This window comes from Sciurus vulgaris (genome assembly GCF_902686455.1).
Source record: "Sciurus vulgaris genome assembly, chromosome: 6".
NCBI lineage: Eukaryota > Metazoa > Chordata > Mammalia > Rodentia > Sciuridae > Sciurus > Sciurus vulgaris.
This window is the reverse complement of record NC_136466.1, coordinates 77846849-77864433: the sequence shown is the minus strand read 5'-3', so window position 1 is coordinate 77864433 and position 17585 is coordinate 77846849. Positions and strand designations below refer to the sequence as shown.

General features: G+C 37.4%; 1 protein-coding gene across 8 annotated transcripts in view; it reads left to right on the top strand.

The window, feature by feature from the left end:
- The window catches only part of FER (FER tyrosine kinase), a 513195-nt gene that overhangs the window by 44776 nt on the left and 450834 nt on the right, over positions 1-17585 (top strand). Inside the window, exon 1 of one of the 8 annotated variants that reach the window (XM_079143516.1) lies at positions 4492-4757. The exons of the other annotated variants lie outside the window; for them this stretch is intronic. The gene's annotated coding sequence lies outside the window, so the exon portion shown is untranslated. Of the gene's footprint in view, positions 1-4491; positions 4758-17585 lie in introns of those variants that run through there. 8 annotated transcript variants of the gene reach the window in all.

Here is a 17585-nt window from a genome sequence, read left to right as displayed (position 1 = left end):
GTGGGGAGGAGGAGGGAAGGCCAGCTTAGTTGTGGGGGCAACAATCCCTGCCTGCAGGGGGGCGCCGGGTTTCGGCCCTGGCGGCAGGGCTGCGCCGGCCGCGCTTCCTCCGCCCTAAGCCATCCCCGCCCCATGCTGCGGGGTTACTCGCCCATCCCGCTCTCGGCGGAACATTCCTGGTTGGGGCTTGGGCAGACCGGCACACCCAACCCGGCTAGGCCCACCCCTCCACCAACTCGGGACCTGGAGGCTGAGGGGGCGGGTGCCGGCGCGAACGGCTGTGGCGGGTGCATGGCCCCGCCCCATCGCGGGGTCTGGGCGCTGCGGGGTGTGGGCAGTGGTGGGGGGTCTGCAACCACTGCCGGTGGTGCCCGCACCCTGCTGCGCGCGCTCTTGTCCCCGGCGCCGCCATCCCGCTGGGTGTTACCCCAGTCCCTTTGCACCACTTGGGCCCTGCAGTCTCCCAAGACCCTCTCGATCCCAACAATCTCTTCGCGTGTGTCAGTTTCTCCTCCCGCTTTTATCTTCCACCTCTCATTTCTCTCATATGGTTCGGACGTGTCTTCCAGGAGTCTAATCAAGAGAGACATTTGTGTGAAGAGACATTTACTCTCAGGGGCGCTCAGTGGGCCTTTTACGGATGGGAGGTATTTGGAGGCACCTTCGGGTCAACTTTCTGCCTTAGCGTTTCCCTTAGTATCAACTTTCTGAAACACTAGGTTGATGTTGGTAGGGTCAGGGAACTTGCACAAATTGAGTCTGTGAGGCGGTCGCTTTGCACTTTGTACATTTGTGATTTTGCTATCCACTGCTGTGCAATCCAAAATATAATTTATTAAGGTTGGAGTAGCTTTTCGATTTTGTTCAAATTATTTTTAAAAAATGAAGATTTAATCTTTTCAATTCAGAAGAAATTGAGTATATTCATAGTGGTATCACTATCAGTTTGACATAAACCACTCTAAAGATGTACTACTGTTTTCCACATATTTTAAGGAAATTTCTCAAATGAAGTCATGGTATACAAAAGCATAACGGAAAAATCAAGGAGGACAGACCAAAACTATTTTAATGATTAAAGACTAGAAAATACTTTTCAACCCACATGTGGAATGAGAACAGGATTTTTAAGAAATGTTGCAAAATATAAATGATTGTGCAGTGTTATAGTCCTTGTATACCTATGTGGGCTTTACGAAGACATTTTTTTAAGAGCCACAAGTTTGTTAGTCAGTGCTTAGGAAGGTTGAGTTTATCTTTTATAAACCAGAGAAGTTTTTCTGCTAGCATTCTTGAGCCAAGGAGCTGTGCTTCTAGAAATACTGGGTATATATGAGTACATAAGCCCTCTTGAAAACCCTTTCTCTGTTTTTTTTTTTTTCCATAAAAGACCTTTGGTGAAGATCTGTTTCTCTTCTGTACTTATGGTTGACAGCATTAAATATACACCATCTAAGATTATTTAGTGTCCGCTTAATTCAGCTTTTGCACTACTTCAAAGTTAGATGTCATTAGACTAGAAGGAATAATTCCGGCTTTTGGTGGACAAGCCACTTCTCTTCCATCTCCAACTGTTATGTAGTTCTAACTGTGGTCTGTGAAAATTTCACATTTACCATTGTTTTCCTCCTGTATTGTACTCGGAAAAATTTCAAACTCTGCAGAAAAATCGAGTTGTACCTACCATTTATATAGTAATAATGTATTTTATATAGCAGTTACATAGTAAGTATTAAGGAACAGAGGAATTGAAATGATCAAGTTTGAAAAGTCAGCATAAATGTATATAATACCAAAATGTTGTAAGGTACTTTTTTCTGTTTGTAAGTGGGAATAGCACTTGAAAAACTATAGTAATTTAGTTGCATGAGACTATTCACAGTAATTTTGTGAGTGAGCAGGAAGTTATTGTCTGTAACCAAGGTGCAGATGAGTAAATTACATTTTGGCAATCAGAAGAAAGGAAATCTAATGAACTTGTCATAAAAATAAAAGTTTTATTTTAAAATTGGATTCCTGTGTTAATATAGTTTTGTGCTTGATTTGTAAATCAACATTCTTTGGGGGAAGACCAAAAGATTATCAGTTATGCTATGTAAGCTTAATAAATTAGGACAATCTTATGTATGTTGTTTTGGAATAAGAATGTAATTTTGTAATGGAAAAAGAAAGTTTACAAATGTGAACTTTTAAAAAACCGGAATTTTTTAGTAATTACTTCATGAAAACTGAAGTAACTAGAGAGATTTGTCAGATTTTAATAGAACTCAAAACTTTTGGGTGTGTCTCAGTGTTGATAAAGGGATATTTCTAATATAGAACTTCAGTTTATAATAAAGGAATAAAAATGGAATTGAGTATAAATTCACTTATGTACATATCATATTTGTCATTTTCCCATACTTAGGAAATTCCTGTACTCTTCTTTAAGTATTTGAATCCTCCTTTTCAGTTTTAGTAAATCTGTTTTAGTACCTACCTCATTAAGATAATTTCTTAAATTAAGATGTCTCAGAATTTATAGATCTATGGATTGCCTCATTATTTTTTCATTTTTCATTTCTTTAGTCTGCTTATGTGTGGTTAACCTACCATGCCATTGACAGATTAAAGTGAAAAGCAGTTCATAGTTTTGGAAATTCAGTGGTAGGTTCAGCTAATTCAGAAAAAATTAGATGGTTAATTGTTTTTAAAAAAATCAAAGCTCTAATTTTTCCTTCTTTCCTCTCTCTCTTCCTTTCTTATTTCTTTTCTATTTTTTTATTTGATTATACAAATTAAATAAAATCAATTGAGAAAACTACAGAAAAGTCATCAATAATTCTACCATAGATAGTATTTTGGAAAATGACTTAAACTCCATTTCTTCTGTAATACTCAACTAACCATTGCAATTTTATGGACTTCCTTTTAGTGTGTTTTCATTTTCATTTAGATCTACAGGTGTTTCTGAATTTGAGACTCAGTTATCCTAATTTGGAAGAAGACTTCCAGATCTGAGGGAAAAACAGAAAAGAATAGAAAACTGGTAGAGGAATCAGAACCAACTACCTACTTCATCTCATTCCATACATAGAAATATAACCCAAGTTTACCATATGAAGCTGCTATATGGTTGAAGAAATATGAGGACTTAAATAGGCAGTATGATAAAGTTTGCTTAGTATTTTTCTGTAATAGTTTTCTTCATTTGTGAGGTATTATATATTTTGCTCTTAAAAATATATTCCTGTATGATTATCAAACTATGACTAATTTTCAGTCTACATCATCACCATTCATAATAAGCTTAATATTTATTACTCTTAAGTATTAGTTTAAAAACTGTAAATTTTAAGGTAGGTGTTCTTTGCTAGGTAGGGAAATGTAGTGGAAAAGAAAAGCAATTTGTTTTGGAGTTACCTAACCTGGGTCTCAGTCCCAGTTTCTCTTCTCTGCAATCTTGGGAAAATTACTTAATTTTTCAAAGTCTTAGTTTCTTCATCTATTAAATGAGGATGATAAAAACTGCTGCATAAGGTAGTTATGTACAACAATTGAGACAATGTAGATAAATGTCTGTATTTAGGAAGTAATCAACTTCTGTATTTAGTTCTTAAGTGGTGGCAATTTTATCTGTTCTAGTTTTCTTTTATCCTAAAAGTCCCAGGTTTCAGACATAGGAAACTAAAATAATATACATCAAATTACTTAAATTGAAAGACATTTGCGTTTGTACAGAAATAATTATAAATATCTCAGATTATCTATTCTTATAGTTATGAAATTACTGTATCTTAGTAGTTATGATCAGAACTTTACTTAAAGGGGATTTAACTCCAACATTTGTTCAGTTTGTTTGGATTCCTGATTTATTTTTCTTTCACCTTAGATTGTCATCTGTTTTTGGATAGTTGCCCTAAATTCCTTTCATTTGAACCACAAGTATTTGCTGAAAACTGGTACAGAAGATCTAAAGGTTACTTTCTTAAAATTCTAACTAGTGCTTGGTCCACATTGAAACATATTTATTTAATTTGTTTGAAATTTAAACTTTATTTTCAAATTTAATAATACTCATTAATTAGTTGTATATGTCCTACCTCTTGATATAAATTATTATTATTTAGGGAGCAGTACTTTATAGGTAACCCTATTTCAGAATGTGTGCTCTGTAAAGCATAGGGTTCTAATTCTATTCTTTTCTTTTCTATTCCTTCCTTCTCTTTTTTCTTTTTTCTTTTTTCTTTTTTTTTTTTTTTTTTCTTTTCTTCCTTCTTCCTTTCCTGCCAGGGATTGAACCCAGGTACACTTAACCATTGAGCAACATCCCCAGCCATTTTTAATATTTTATTTAGAAACATGATTTCATTGAACTGCTTAGGGCATCACTCAGTTGCAGAGGCTGGCTTTGAACTTGCAATCCTTCTGAGCCTCTGGGATCACAGGCATGTGCCACCACATCCTGCTGCAGCTCTAATTCTTACAAAGACAGTGTAAATGCACAGACTAGCCTATAGTTCTTTTTTTTTTTTTTTTGGAACTGGGGATTGAACTCAGGGGCACTCAAATACTGGGCCACATCCCCAGCCCTATTTTGTATTTTATTTAGAGACAAGGTCTCACTGAGTTGCTTAGCAACTCACTATTGCTGAAACTGGCTTTGAACTCATGATCCTCCTGCCTCAGCTTCCCCAGCTGCTGGGATTACAGGCATGCGCCACTGCTCTCGGCCAGCCTATAGTTCTTGGGTGAACTGAAGCAAGCACTGAACTGAGGTAATAATTGAATCAAACAGCCATTAGTTTCTCATCCAGGCGTAAAAACAGATTTTGTGATCTAAGTTACAGAGTCTCAATTTTTTTTTTTTTTCCCATTTAAGTATAAGATATTTACATGTGTGACACATTCCAAAGGGCAGTTTTCTATCCAGTTCCATCTTTTCCTGTACCACTGAAGGAAGCATATGGGAATGCAAGTGTTACAAGTAACATCACTAAACTTAAATCTATTCTGATTTATTGAAGGAAGCAAGTCATTAAAAATTCGTGTAACTATTATTAGTAACATATGTTTGATACATACCTTACAGTTCTGTAGTGGAGATCCAAAGAATTTCCACATATTTTTTCTTCCTTTTCCTTTTTATCTGAGCTTTGCAGTTATGCATAACAGTGGGATTCACTGTTGCAAAACAGGGATTTGTTACATAGTAATACATACATAAAATGTAACTTTATACAATATATACAATGCAATAGTATACAATGCATATGCTGTAACAGTATACAATGTGGTGATATAATTTGGTCAATTTTATTCTTCAGTACCTCCCCTTTCCCTTCCCTCCACTCTGTCCCTATTCCTACATTTTCTTGAAATGAATGTCTTTCCATTTTCCCTAACCATTTTTCTAATACTATAGAAGATTATTACATTGATTTTTATGAAATTGATAATGAAGACCCTATGTTTAAAAGTTAAAATAATTTAATCAATGTTTAAAAGTATTTGAATAACATCACAGTCTTTATTGGAAATAAAATATCACTATTGCAGAAACATTGAAATGAATTATTTTGCTTGCAGAAAGACTATTTGTATAGTGGGACTAACAGTTTTGAAGGTACAGAATCTCTCATTCCTAGTTTTTTTTTTTTTTTTTTTAACACTCTAAGGCACCTAGAACATAAAAATGCCCTTTATATCAATCAGAAAACTTTAAAATTACATTGCTATGAATGTGATTGCTTCTAAATTGGTTATCCTATGTGGGAGTACAGTTAGAAGTGAAAACACAAAAACTATATTCAGTAGACCCTTGATATTTCTAAGTGTTATTTCTAGAAACCTTTGTGAATCTTGGATATAATTATATCCATAAAATGAAGTCAAATTTAATTGAAAAATTTAAATGATCCCTTCAGACTCTTAAGGATTCTATAAATAGGACTTAAATCATTAAAGTTGTTAAATATATTTTCCTTCTAAAATGAAGGCTAGAGGACTTTGTATTACTTCTTTAGTATACAGGCAAGATTCTTATTGACTCTGCGTCCTGGGGTTTTCAGAACAAAGGGGCATTTCTGGCTTACTTACAAAACCTCCTGCATTGTCACAAAGTTGATTATTAGTCCTTGGTCATTATAATGCTTGCTACTTGCTGCTGTTTCTTGGGTATGTTTTCTTTTTGGAGTCTGCAAACTGTGTTCTTTCTGCTTTCTGTCTTCAGCTTGGGAGAATTTCCCAAGCTTCTGTCAATTGGTGGGTCTTTTTGTTTTATTCACTTTATAATACAAAGAAAAATGAGTTTGACTCTTCTAGTTATATTCAGTTTTGTTAACTGCTGGGGTGGGTCAGTAGCCACCCGAGCAGTTACACTACATCTTGCCCTATGAAAATATTTATACAATGTCCTGCCTTTCTCTTGAATTTTATTTCCTTCGGATTCACATGCTATTTATGTATACCCTTACACAGATTTGCCTCATTTTAAATTTCACTAAGATTTTGCAAATTATGTGCTGCTAGAAGCAAAGGAAAGAGTTTTAAATTTCCTTGTTATTGTTTCTTTTACTGTAGACTCTATGGTGTATGGTGGAATTTCTAATGTGGCAGATTTATTAACTGTTGCATTTCATTACCATTCTGCATTAATCCATGTTTATGTATTTTGATTAAATACACTCACTTTGTCATGCCTCTTCTTTCTATGTATTGAATAAACTGGCTGTAGGAGAAAACTTAAAGGGAGCTAAACAATATAGTTGTATTTGATAATTACTAATGATAAATACCTTGATATCTAACTGATTTATAAGCAGTTATGTTAGATGAAGAATAAGAAGCTTTACCTAGATTTATATACAATAAAACTTTTTTACAAAGTGGGGTGAATTTTATGTCTTCCTCCTATACACGTGCATAACCACATTCATATATTTGTTTTTGTTTTGATTTGTGCATAGTACTTTTTTCTCCCCTCCTGAACATTTAAATTTCCAAGTCATAAACAGTTTCTGTCTGTACAAGTTTTTAAGTTACATAGATTCAGATATATTATGAGGGATGGCATGGGCTCTAATGTTTCTTTAGGGCTCACTAAAATCGCTGGGCACTTTTAGTACATTTTTACTTTTTTTTATTATTTAAACAAATGAGATACATGTTGTTTCTCTATTTGTACATGGAGTCAAGGCATACCATTTGTGTAATCATAAATTTACATAGGGCAATGTTGTTTCATTCATTGTTATTTTTTCCCTTCCCTCCCCACCCCTCTTTTCCCTCTATACAGTCCTTCCTTCCTCCATTCTTACCACCCTCCTTATCCCTAACCCTAAACCTAACCCTAACCCTAACGCTAAACCCTCCTACCCCCGCTTATATGTCCTCATCCACTTATCAGCGAGATCACTCGTCCTTTAGTTTTTTGAGATTGGCTTATCTCACTTAGCATGATATTCTCCAATTTCATCCATTTGCCTGCAAATGCCATAATTTTATCATTCTTCATGGCAGAGTAATATTCCATTGTATATATATGCCACAGTTTCTTTATCCATTCATCAACTGAAGGGCATCTAGGTTCGTTCCACAATCTGGATATGGTGAATTGAGCAGCTATGAACATTGATGTGGCTGTATCTCTGTAGTATGCTGATTTTAAGTCCTTTGGGTATAGGCCAAGGAGTGGGTCAAATGGTGGTTCCATTCCAAGCTTTCTGAGGAATCTCCATACTGCTTTCCAGAGTGGCTGCACTAATTTACAACCCTACCAGCAATGTATGAGCAATGTACCTTTCCCCCCTCATCCTCTCCAACACCTATTGTTGCTTGTATTCTTGACAATCGCCAATCTAATTGGGGTGAGATGGAATCTTAGGGTAGTTTTGATTTGCATTTCTCTTATTACTAGAGATGTTGAACATTTTTTCACATATCTGTTGATTGCTTGTACATCTTCTTCTGTGAAGTGTCTGTTCATTTACTTAGCCCATTTGTTGATTGGATTATTTGTATTCTTGGTGTAGAGTTTTTTGAGTTCTTTATAGATTCTGGAAATTAGCGCTCTATCTGAAGTATGAGTGGCAAAGATATTCTCCCACTCTGTAGGCTCTCTCTTCACATTACTGATAGTTTCCTTTGCTGAGAGAAAGCTTTTTAGTTTGAATCTATCCCAGTTGTTGATTCTTGTTTTTATTTCTTGTGCTATGGGAGTCCTGTTAAGGAAGTCTGATCCTAAGCCAACAAGTTGAAGGTTTGGACCGACTGATTCTTCTATAAGATGCAGGGTCTCTGGTCTGATTCCGAGGTCCTTGATCCCTTTTGAGTTTAGTTTTGTGCAGGGTGAGAGATAGGGGTTTAATTTCATTCTGTTGCATATGAATTTCCAGTTTTCCCAGCACCATTTGTAGAAGAGGCTATCTTTTCTCCATTGCATATTTTTGGCACCTTTGTCTAGTATGAGAAAATTGTATTGCTTTGGGTTTGTGTCCGTGTCCTCTATTCTGTACCATTGATCTACCTTTCTATTTTGGTACCAATACCATGCCGTTTTTGTTACTGTTGCTTTGTAGTAGAGTTGAAGATCTGGTATTGCGATACCCCGTTTCACTCTTCCTGCTAAGGATTGCTTTAGGTATTCTGGGTTTCTTATACTTCCAGATGAATTTCATAATTGCTTGCTCTATTTCTGTAAGGTATGTCATTGGGATTTTAATTGGAATTGCATTGAATCTGTATAGCACTTTTGGTAGTATGGCCATTTTGACAATATTAATTCTGCCTATCCAAGAACATGGAAGATCTTTCCATCTTCTAAGGTATTCTTTAATTTCTTTCTTTAGTGTTCTGTAGTTCTCATTGTAGAGGTCTTTCACGTCTTTTGTGAGATTGATTCCCAAGTATTTTATTTTTTTCGAGGCTATTGTGAATGGGGTAGTTTTCCTAATTTCTCTTTCTGAAGATTCATCACTTATGTATAAAAATGCGTTGGATATGAGCATTGATCTTGTAACCTGCTACTTTACTGAATTCACTTATGAGTTCTAAGAGTTTTCTGGTGGAATTTCCAGGTTCCTCTAAATATATAATCATGTCATCAGCGAACAGGGATAGTTTGAGTTCTTCTTTTCCAATTCGTATCCCTTTAATTTCTTTGGTTTGTCTAATTGCTCTGGCTAGAGTCTCAAGAATGATGTTGAATAGAAGTGGTAAAAAGAGGGCATCCCTGCCTTGTTCCAGCTTTTAGGGAGAATGCTTTCAGTTTTTCACCATTTAGAATGATATTGGCCTTGGGCTTAGCATAGATGGCCTTTACAATGTTAAGGAATGTTCCCACTACCCCAATTTTTTCTAGTGTTTTGAGCATGAAGGGATGCTGTATTTTATCGAATGCTTTTTCTGCATCTATTGAAATAATCATGTGATTCTTTTTTTTTTTTTTTTTTTTTTTTTTTTTTTGCTGGGGATTTGAACCCAGGGCCTTGTGCTTGCAAGGCAAGCACTCAACCAACTGAGCTATATCCCCAGCCCAATCATGTGATTCTTAACTTTAAATCTGTTGATATGGTGAATGACATTTATTGATTTCCGGATGTTGAACTAACCTTGCATCCCTGGGATAAAACCCACTTGATCGTGGTGCACTATCTTTTTAATATATTTTTGTATGCGATTTGCTAAAATTTTGTTGAGAATTTTTGCTTCGATATTCATTAAGGATATTGGTCTGAAATTTTCTTTCCTCGATGTGTCTCTGTCTGATTTAGGTATCAGTGTTATATTGGCTCATAGAATGAGTTTGGGAGGGTTCCCTCCTCTTCTATTTTATGGAATACTTTGAGAAATATTGGAATGAGCTCTTCTTTAAAGGTTTTGTAGAACTCGGCTGAGGACCCATCTGGTCCCGGACTTTTCTTTGTTGGTAGGCCTTTGATGACTTCTTCTATTTCATTGCTTGAAATTGATTTATTCAAGTTGTGTATGTCCTCCTCGTTCAGTTTAGGTAATTCATACGTCTCTAGAAACTTGTTGATGTCTTCGAGGTTTTCTGTTTTGTTGGAGTATAGATTTTCAAAATAGCTTCTAATTATGTTTTGTATTTCACTCGTGCCTGTTGTGATATTTCCTTGTTCATTCCGAATTTTAGTAATTTGAGTTTTCTCCCTTTTTCTCTTTGTTAGTGTGGCTAAGGGTTTATCAATTTTGTTTATTTTTTCAAAGAACCAACTATTTATTTTGTTAATTTTTCCGATTGTTTCTTTTTCTTGAATTTCGTTGATTTCGGCTCTGATTTTAACTATTTCCTGTCTTTTACTACTTTTGGTGTTGGTCTGCTCTTCTTTTTCCAGTGCTTTGAGCTATAGTGTTAAGTCGTTTATTTGTTGATTTCTACTTCTTTTGTTGAATGCACCCCATGAAATAAATCTTCCTCTAAGTACTGCTTTCATAGTGTCCCAGAGGTTTTGATGTGATGTTTCTTTGTTCTCATTTACCTCTAAGAATTTTTTATTTTCCTTCCTAATATCTTCTGTTATCCATTCATCATATAATAGCACATTGTTTAATCTCCCGGTGTTGGAGTAGTTTCTATTTTTTAGTCTTTCATTTATTTCTAACTTCAATCCATTATGATCTGATAGAGTACAAGGTAGTATCTCTATCTTCTTGTATTTGCTAACGGTAGCTTTGTGGCATAAAACATGGTCTATTTTAGAGAAGGATCCATGTGCTTCTGAGAAGAAAGTGTATTCGTTCTTTTTTGGATGGTATATTCTATATATGTCGGTTAAGTCTAAATTGTTGATTATGTTATTGAGATCTATGGTTTCTTTATTCAATTTTTGTTTGGACGATCTATCCAGCAGTGAGAGAGGTGTGTTAAAATCGCCTAGTATTATTTTGTTGTGGTCTATTTGATTTCTGGAATTGAGAAGGATTTGTTTGACGTACATGGATGAGCCACTGTTTGGGGCATAGATATTTATGATTGTTATGTCTTGCTGATTTATGCTTCCCTTAAGCAGTATGTAATGTCCTTCTTTATCCCTTGTGACTAGTTTTGGCTTGAAGTCCACATTATCTGAAATGAGGATGGATACTCCAGCTTTTTTGCTGTGTCCGTGTGCATGGTATGTTTTTTCCCATTCTTTCACCTTTAGTCTATAGGTATCTCTTTCTATGAGATGAGTCTCTTGCAGGCAGCATATTGTTGGATCTTTCTTTTTAATCCAATCTGCCAGTCTATGTCTTTTGATTGATGAGTTCAGGCCATTAACATTCAGGGTTATTATTGTGATATGATTTGTATTCCCAGTCATTTGACTCATTTTTGTTTTTTTTGATATGATTTGCTTTCTCCTTTATTTGGCTATTCCTTTAGGCTAGTTCCTCCTGTTGCTGATTTGCATCATTGTTTTTCATCTCTTCCTCATGGAATATTTTGCTGAGAATGTTCTGTAATGCCAGCTTTCTTTTTGTAAATTCCTTTAGCTTTTGTTCATCATGGAAGGATCTTATTTCATTGTCAAATCTGAAAGTAAGTTTTGCTGGGTATAAGATTCTTGGTTGGCATCCGTTTTCTTTTAGGGCTTGGTAAATGTTGTTCCTGACCCTTCTAGCTTTTAGTGTCTGGATTTGAAAATCTGCTGATATCCGTATTGGTTTCCCCCTGAATGTAATTTGATTCTTTTCTCTCGCGGCCTTTAAAATTCTGTCTTTATTTTGTATGTTAGGTATTTTCATAATAATGTGCCTTGGTGTGGGTCTGTTGTAATTTTGTATATTTGGAGTCCTATAAGCCTCTTGTACTTGGTTTTCCATTTCATTCTTCAGATTCTGGGAAATTTTCTGATATTATTTAATTGAATCGATTGTTCATTCCTTTGGTTTGTTTCACTAAGCCTTCCTCAATCCCAATAATTCTCAAATTTGGCCTTTTCATGATATCCCATAATTCTTGTAGATTCTGTTCTTGATTTCTTACCATCTTTTCTGTTTGGTCAACTTTGTTTTCAAGATTAAATATTTTGTCTTCAATATCTGAGGTTCTGTCTTCCAGGTGTTCTATCCTACTGGTTATGCTTTCTATGGAGTTTTTAACTTGGTTTATTGTTTCCTTCATTTCAAGGATTTCTGTTTGGTTTTTTTTCAGTATCTCTCTTTATTGAAATGATCTCTTGCTTCCCGTATTTGCTCTTTTAACTGTTGATTGGTGCGATCATTTAATGCCTGCATTTGCTCTTTCATTTCCTCCTTCAATGCCTGCATTTGCTCTTTCATCTCCTTGTTTGCTTCCCTGATTGTTTTAATTATGTACAGTCTGAACTCCCTTTCTGACATTTCTTCTGCTGTGCTGTCATTGGGTTTTATTGATATAGTATCTAGGTTTCTTTGGGACATTTTCTTCCCTTGTTTTCTCATATGGTTAGGTGTCAGTGGGTACCTGAGATATTGCAGATTTCCTCTATTGCTTATAGTGTCCCTGTAGATTTCCAGTGTATCACCTCCCAGCCTTCGGTAGCCTGAAGTGTTGGAGTAACTTGATATTTCAGTGCTTCCGAAGAAAGCTGCCCCTAGCCCACTACTGGTTCCAGGGCTTGGACCTGGCTCTGTGTGGAAAGGCTCTCTCTGGGGGTCTGCTCCGAGAAGGTGGCCGTGTGGGAGGAGCTCACGGTCAGAGTGCTCAGGGCTGCCTGGGGAAGACTCTAGCTGCCCTGCCCTGCTCTAATAAGCTGCCTGAATCCAGGCCTGTCTCCCGGCCGAGCTTCACCGGGTGGGGCAGACTCACCCCGTGGTTCTATTTTAGTCTGAGTCTCTCAGTGCCTCCCCTTCTTGCATCCTGGCTTCTGGAGTGACTGAAGATGCAGTCACCCTCTAGTCCACCATCTTGGATTGCCCCATGGAAAAAGCCTGTGGCCGGAGGAGGCAGGTCCACCTGGAGACGTCTCTGGCTGCCCTGCCCTGGTCCCAGAGGCTGCTTGCGGGTCAGAATTCTCCGCTGGCTTGGGGACTTGTGGCTGGCTCTGTGTAGAAATGCTCTCACTGGGCGGTCTGCTCCGAGAAGCTAGCCTAGAAAGGAGCTTCCCACCGGAGGGAGCCAGGCTGCTTGGCGAAGGCCCTGGCTGCCCTGTCCTGGTCTCTGAAGCAACCTGCGGTTGGGCCAGAGCTTGCTGTGGGCAGGCCAGAGCTCGCGGCGTTGGCTCCGGGACTTGGAGCTGGTTCTGTGCAGAAAAGCTCTCACTGGGGGGCCTGCTCAGAGAAGCTGGAGAATCTGGCCCTATGGGAGGAGCCCACCGCCGGAGTGCTCAGGGCTGCCTGGGGAATACTCTAGCTGTCCTGTCCTAATGGAATAAGCCGCCGGAATCCGGGCCTGCTGCCTGGGCCGAGCTTCTCCAGGTGGGAGACTCACTCCGTGGTTCTATTTTAGTCCGAGTCTCTCAATGCCTCCCCTTCTTGAATTCTGGGTTCTGGAGCCTTATTTTTTTTTTTTTTTTTTAATAAAAAAGTCATTTATCCAAGGACTTAGAAAGTGATTCTGGGATTTGAACTCAGGTCTTTTATATGGTAAACGTGAAATAGATGTAAGTGGCAAAGTTTAACTATAGTAAACTGTTAGCAAGTCCTGATTTTAATTGCAGTTTTAACTCTTTGGGAGTGCCTCAAATGTTCTGTGTTGAAATATTTGCAGTTTTGCTGAGATGATGTCCTCTTATTAGAATTGAGACCCTAACCAGGAGTGGTGGCACATGCCTGTGAACCCATTGATCTAAGGAGGGTGAGATGGGAAGATCATAAGTTCAAGGCCAGCCTCAGCAACTTGGTGAGACCCTCAGCAACTTGCATGATTCATCTCAAAATAAAAAAATATATATATACAAAGGTCTGCAGGTGTGGCTCAGTGGCAAAATGCCCCGGGTTAAATCCCCAGTACAAAGAGAGAGACACCCCAAGACTCTAGCTGACTGTATCTCATTTTAGCTTTGTTCTCTGTTTGAGATTGTCCTATACTGTAATTTTTGTGAAGTGATAAAGCGTTGTTTCTTTGTAAAAGCATTTTCCTGATAAAGGAAACCAGCTGCTAGAAGGGAAAAGAAAGTAAAGAGACCCGAGTAAAGTGGAGGATCTTAGCAGAAAATAGACATTTTTCAGTAAGTTTCAATCATAGAATGTTAAATTCAGTGATCTGGATATGAATCAATCTACCACACCTTTTCGGGAAACAACCATTAATTTGCAAACATTTTCACTGAGTGTTTCAGCTGTCAAAAATTCTCATGGTCTTTATTTGGGCACATTTCTTGAAAATGCCAGAGAACTTATATTCATAAAGCTTGTCTTTTTTCCCTTCTCTACTCACTGCCCAATAATAATATTTGAAAGGGGTTTCTTACTTTCTAGATTCCTTTCAGACATCTTCATGTTAACATAAGCAACAGTATCCTAACTTCTGAGATAACATGTGTGTCCTTTCTGATGATTTCTCAATTAATTAGAACCATAGGTAGACCTTGGTAATGGCCTCTTTCTAAGGTTCTCACTTCCTACCTATATTTTGGAGCCTGTTTTACCCCATAATGAAACTGGCATTCTAAGATCCAAGTGACTTAGCTTAGGGATACTTGCTATTATATACAATAATATCATGTTTTTATTTTATTGTGATATTGGGGATTGAATTCAGGGGTGCTTTACCACTGAGCTGCCGATCTTTTTATTTTTTATTTTGAGGTAGGGTGTTGTCAAATTTCTGAAGCTGGCCTTGAGCTCATGATCATCCTTCCTCAGCCTTCTGAGTCTTGCTGGGATTACAGGTATACATCACCATGCCTGGCTTATATCATGGGTTCTGAGAGAGGTTGGAGCTACTGAAGAAATGCACAAAAATAAAGCAGAATTGTTTTATGCCAGACAACTGGCAAACTGTTACAGGAATGGGACAGAAAGCAGAAAGACATGATTATTCCATTTTTGGTCATTCTACTAATGTTCATGGAATACCCATTCCTTGTAAGAACTTAACTTATGGCTACAGGTTATTATAAAGTTTAGAGATGTTGCAGACTGTTTTCCTGAGAGGGAATGTGGTGTAGTGAATAGATATAGCCAGACTTGCTTGGGTCGAATCTTTGGTACTAGTAATAGTTGTGTGAATTTAGACAAATAATTGATTCTTGTAGCTTCTCCCCATGTGTGCCCCTCCTTTTCATCTGTAAACTGGTGACAATAATAGTAGATTTTTCAATACCCTTCAGTTGCATGAGACCAAAACCTGAATCATATTTAGGGCACTGAGATACCCATGACCTTTTCTCATGTTAGATGTACTCTCATGAAGGTTTACTCAATGTGGAGCTCTGTATTCTTCTTGTTAAGCAAGGCTATCATAAAAAGAACTTATCTTACTCTTAGTTCTGTCACCCTGTCCTGGGATTGATTATATTTGATTGAATGAATTTTGTTATTTCTCCATCCTTGATCCTGCAGTCAAGGGGATAGCACGTGATAACAGGTCAGATCTGGTTCAGGTTCCAACTAGTGGACCTGGGAAGAGGAAACATGGTTAGCCATAAATGAGCCACTCAGGCCAAGAGTCAGGATGGAGTGGTTCACTGAAAGAAAAGAGGTACTATGATCACAGGAAGAGGGAGTTGGTGCTAGGCCAGCACATCCAAAAGATATTCACTATAATCCTTCCAGTGTACATACTTGTTCCTTCTTACATATGTTCTCAAAAAAGATGCCCTCACCTAACAATGCAAATCTTTTGCTTAGTACACTTGACACATTTTCCACTTGTCTCCCAATAAAGACAGCTCAAAGACTTATTACATCCAGCTTTAAACCTCAGATCTCTGGGTAATTTATCTCAGTTCTCTTTGAATAGACTGCCTTAGACTCAAGCAATTTGTGGTTAAATGGTAAACCTAACTAACTGTAATAAAGTCAGTGTTCAGTGATAGGAAGAACAACAAAACTCTTAACTGGGGAAAAGAAAAAAGGGAAATAACTCACAGAGTTGTCCAGTCCATGATGTATACATACATCATTGGACAGGGATGATAAGGACTTTTTGCCCTGAAAGTGGAATAAGATATTTGGTTTGCCTATATGACTCTTTTGTTCTACCACCTGCAAGGATCATCTTTGTTTATTTTTCTCTTGGTTAACCAAGATGGACATTGAGAGGGATTCCCCTGCTTGGGGACTACATTGTATTAGCAGCTGGTTTTCTGTTGGTAAGGGATTGGGGTCCAGGGAATCATTTTAGGGAATAAGCAGTAAGTAACAAGACTTTGTTGGGAGTCTTGGCCATTCAACTTTTTTTTTTTTTTTTTTTTTTTTGTATCAGGGATTGAACCAGGGGCACTTTACCACTGTGTGATGAAACCCAGTCCTTTTTTAAAATTTAAAAAATTTTTAGACAGGCTCTCACTAAATTGCTATGCCTGGCCTTGAACTTGTCATCCCCCGGCCTCAACCTCTGGAGTTGCTGGAATTGTAAGGCATGTACCACTACACCTGGCTAATTCAACTCATTTATAAACTTAGTACGCTTTTAGTTTAATTTGTATTTGATCAACTTCTCCTATGTAGCCAAAATTCAACTTCTAGTCCTTGAATCAAAATCTCACTTGGTATGTTTCTAAATATCTTTGCCCATCACCCTAATCCAATGATTCTACAATAGGGAACAGTGTTATCTCAAGAGATATTTGACAATTTTTTGAGACATTTTTGTCAAATCAGAGGGTGGAGAAGTAGGCAGATACTATTGACATCTAATAGATACAGGCCAAGTACACTGTTAAACATCTTACATTGAACAGGGCAGCCTTCCACAGTGAAGAATTACATGTTTCAAAATGTCAGTAGAGGGCTGGGGAGATAGCTCAGTCGGTAGAGTGCTTGCCTCTCAAGCACAAGGCCCTGAGTTCGATCCCCAGCACTGCAAAAAAACCCAAACCAAACCAAAACAAAACAAAACAAAAAAACCTACCAAAATGTCAGTAGAGTCAGGGTTAAACAATTATGTGAATCCTAGACTTATCAGTCTTCATCTTGGCTTCTGCCTGTAGGTCAGAGTAACTGTTGCTACTGATGTACATCTTATTTGTCCCTGTTCACAGTCTATTTTATTCTTGGATGGTTCTTTATAATGGAAAAATATCTTCTTTGCTAGGATCCCTGAGTCGTGGCCTGGGGTATTAGACTTCTTCCACCTCCAACATTTAATTAGCATGTTGTTTTTGTATAGAGAAGGCACTAATTTTTAGTTTAAGGATATTCGATTTTCACTTCATAAATTGCAAGATTGTCAGCCATCTTGGATGTATATGGCTTCACTCTAATAATTCTGTGTTCTTTCTTTCTTTCTTTCTTTCTTTCTTTCTTTCTTTCTTTCTTTCTTTCTTTCTTTTCTTTCTCTTTTTTTTTTCCTTCTTTCCTTTCTCCCCCCCATCCCACCCCCTTTCCTGGGGATTGAACCCAGAGGTGCTCTACTGCTGAGCTCCATCCCTAGCCCTTTTTATTTCTTATTTTGAGATACAGTCTCACTAAATTGCTCAGGTTGGATTTGAACTTACCATCATTCTGTCTCAGCC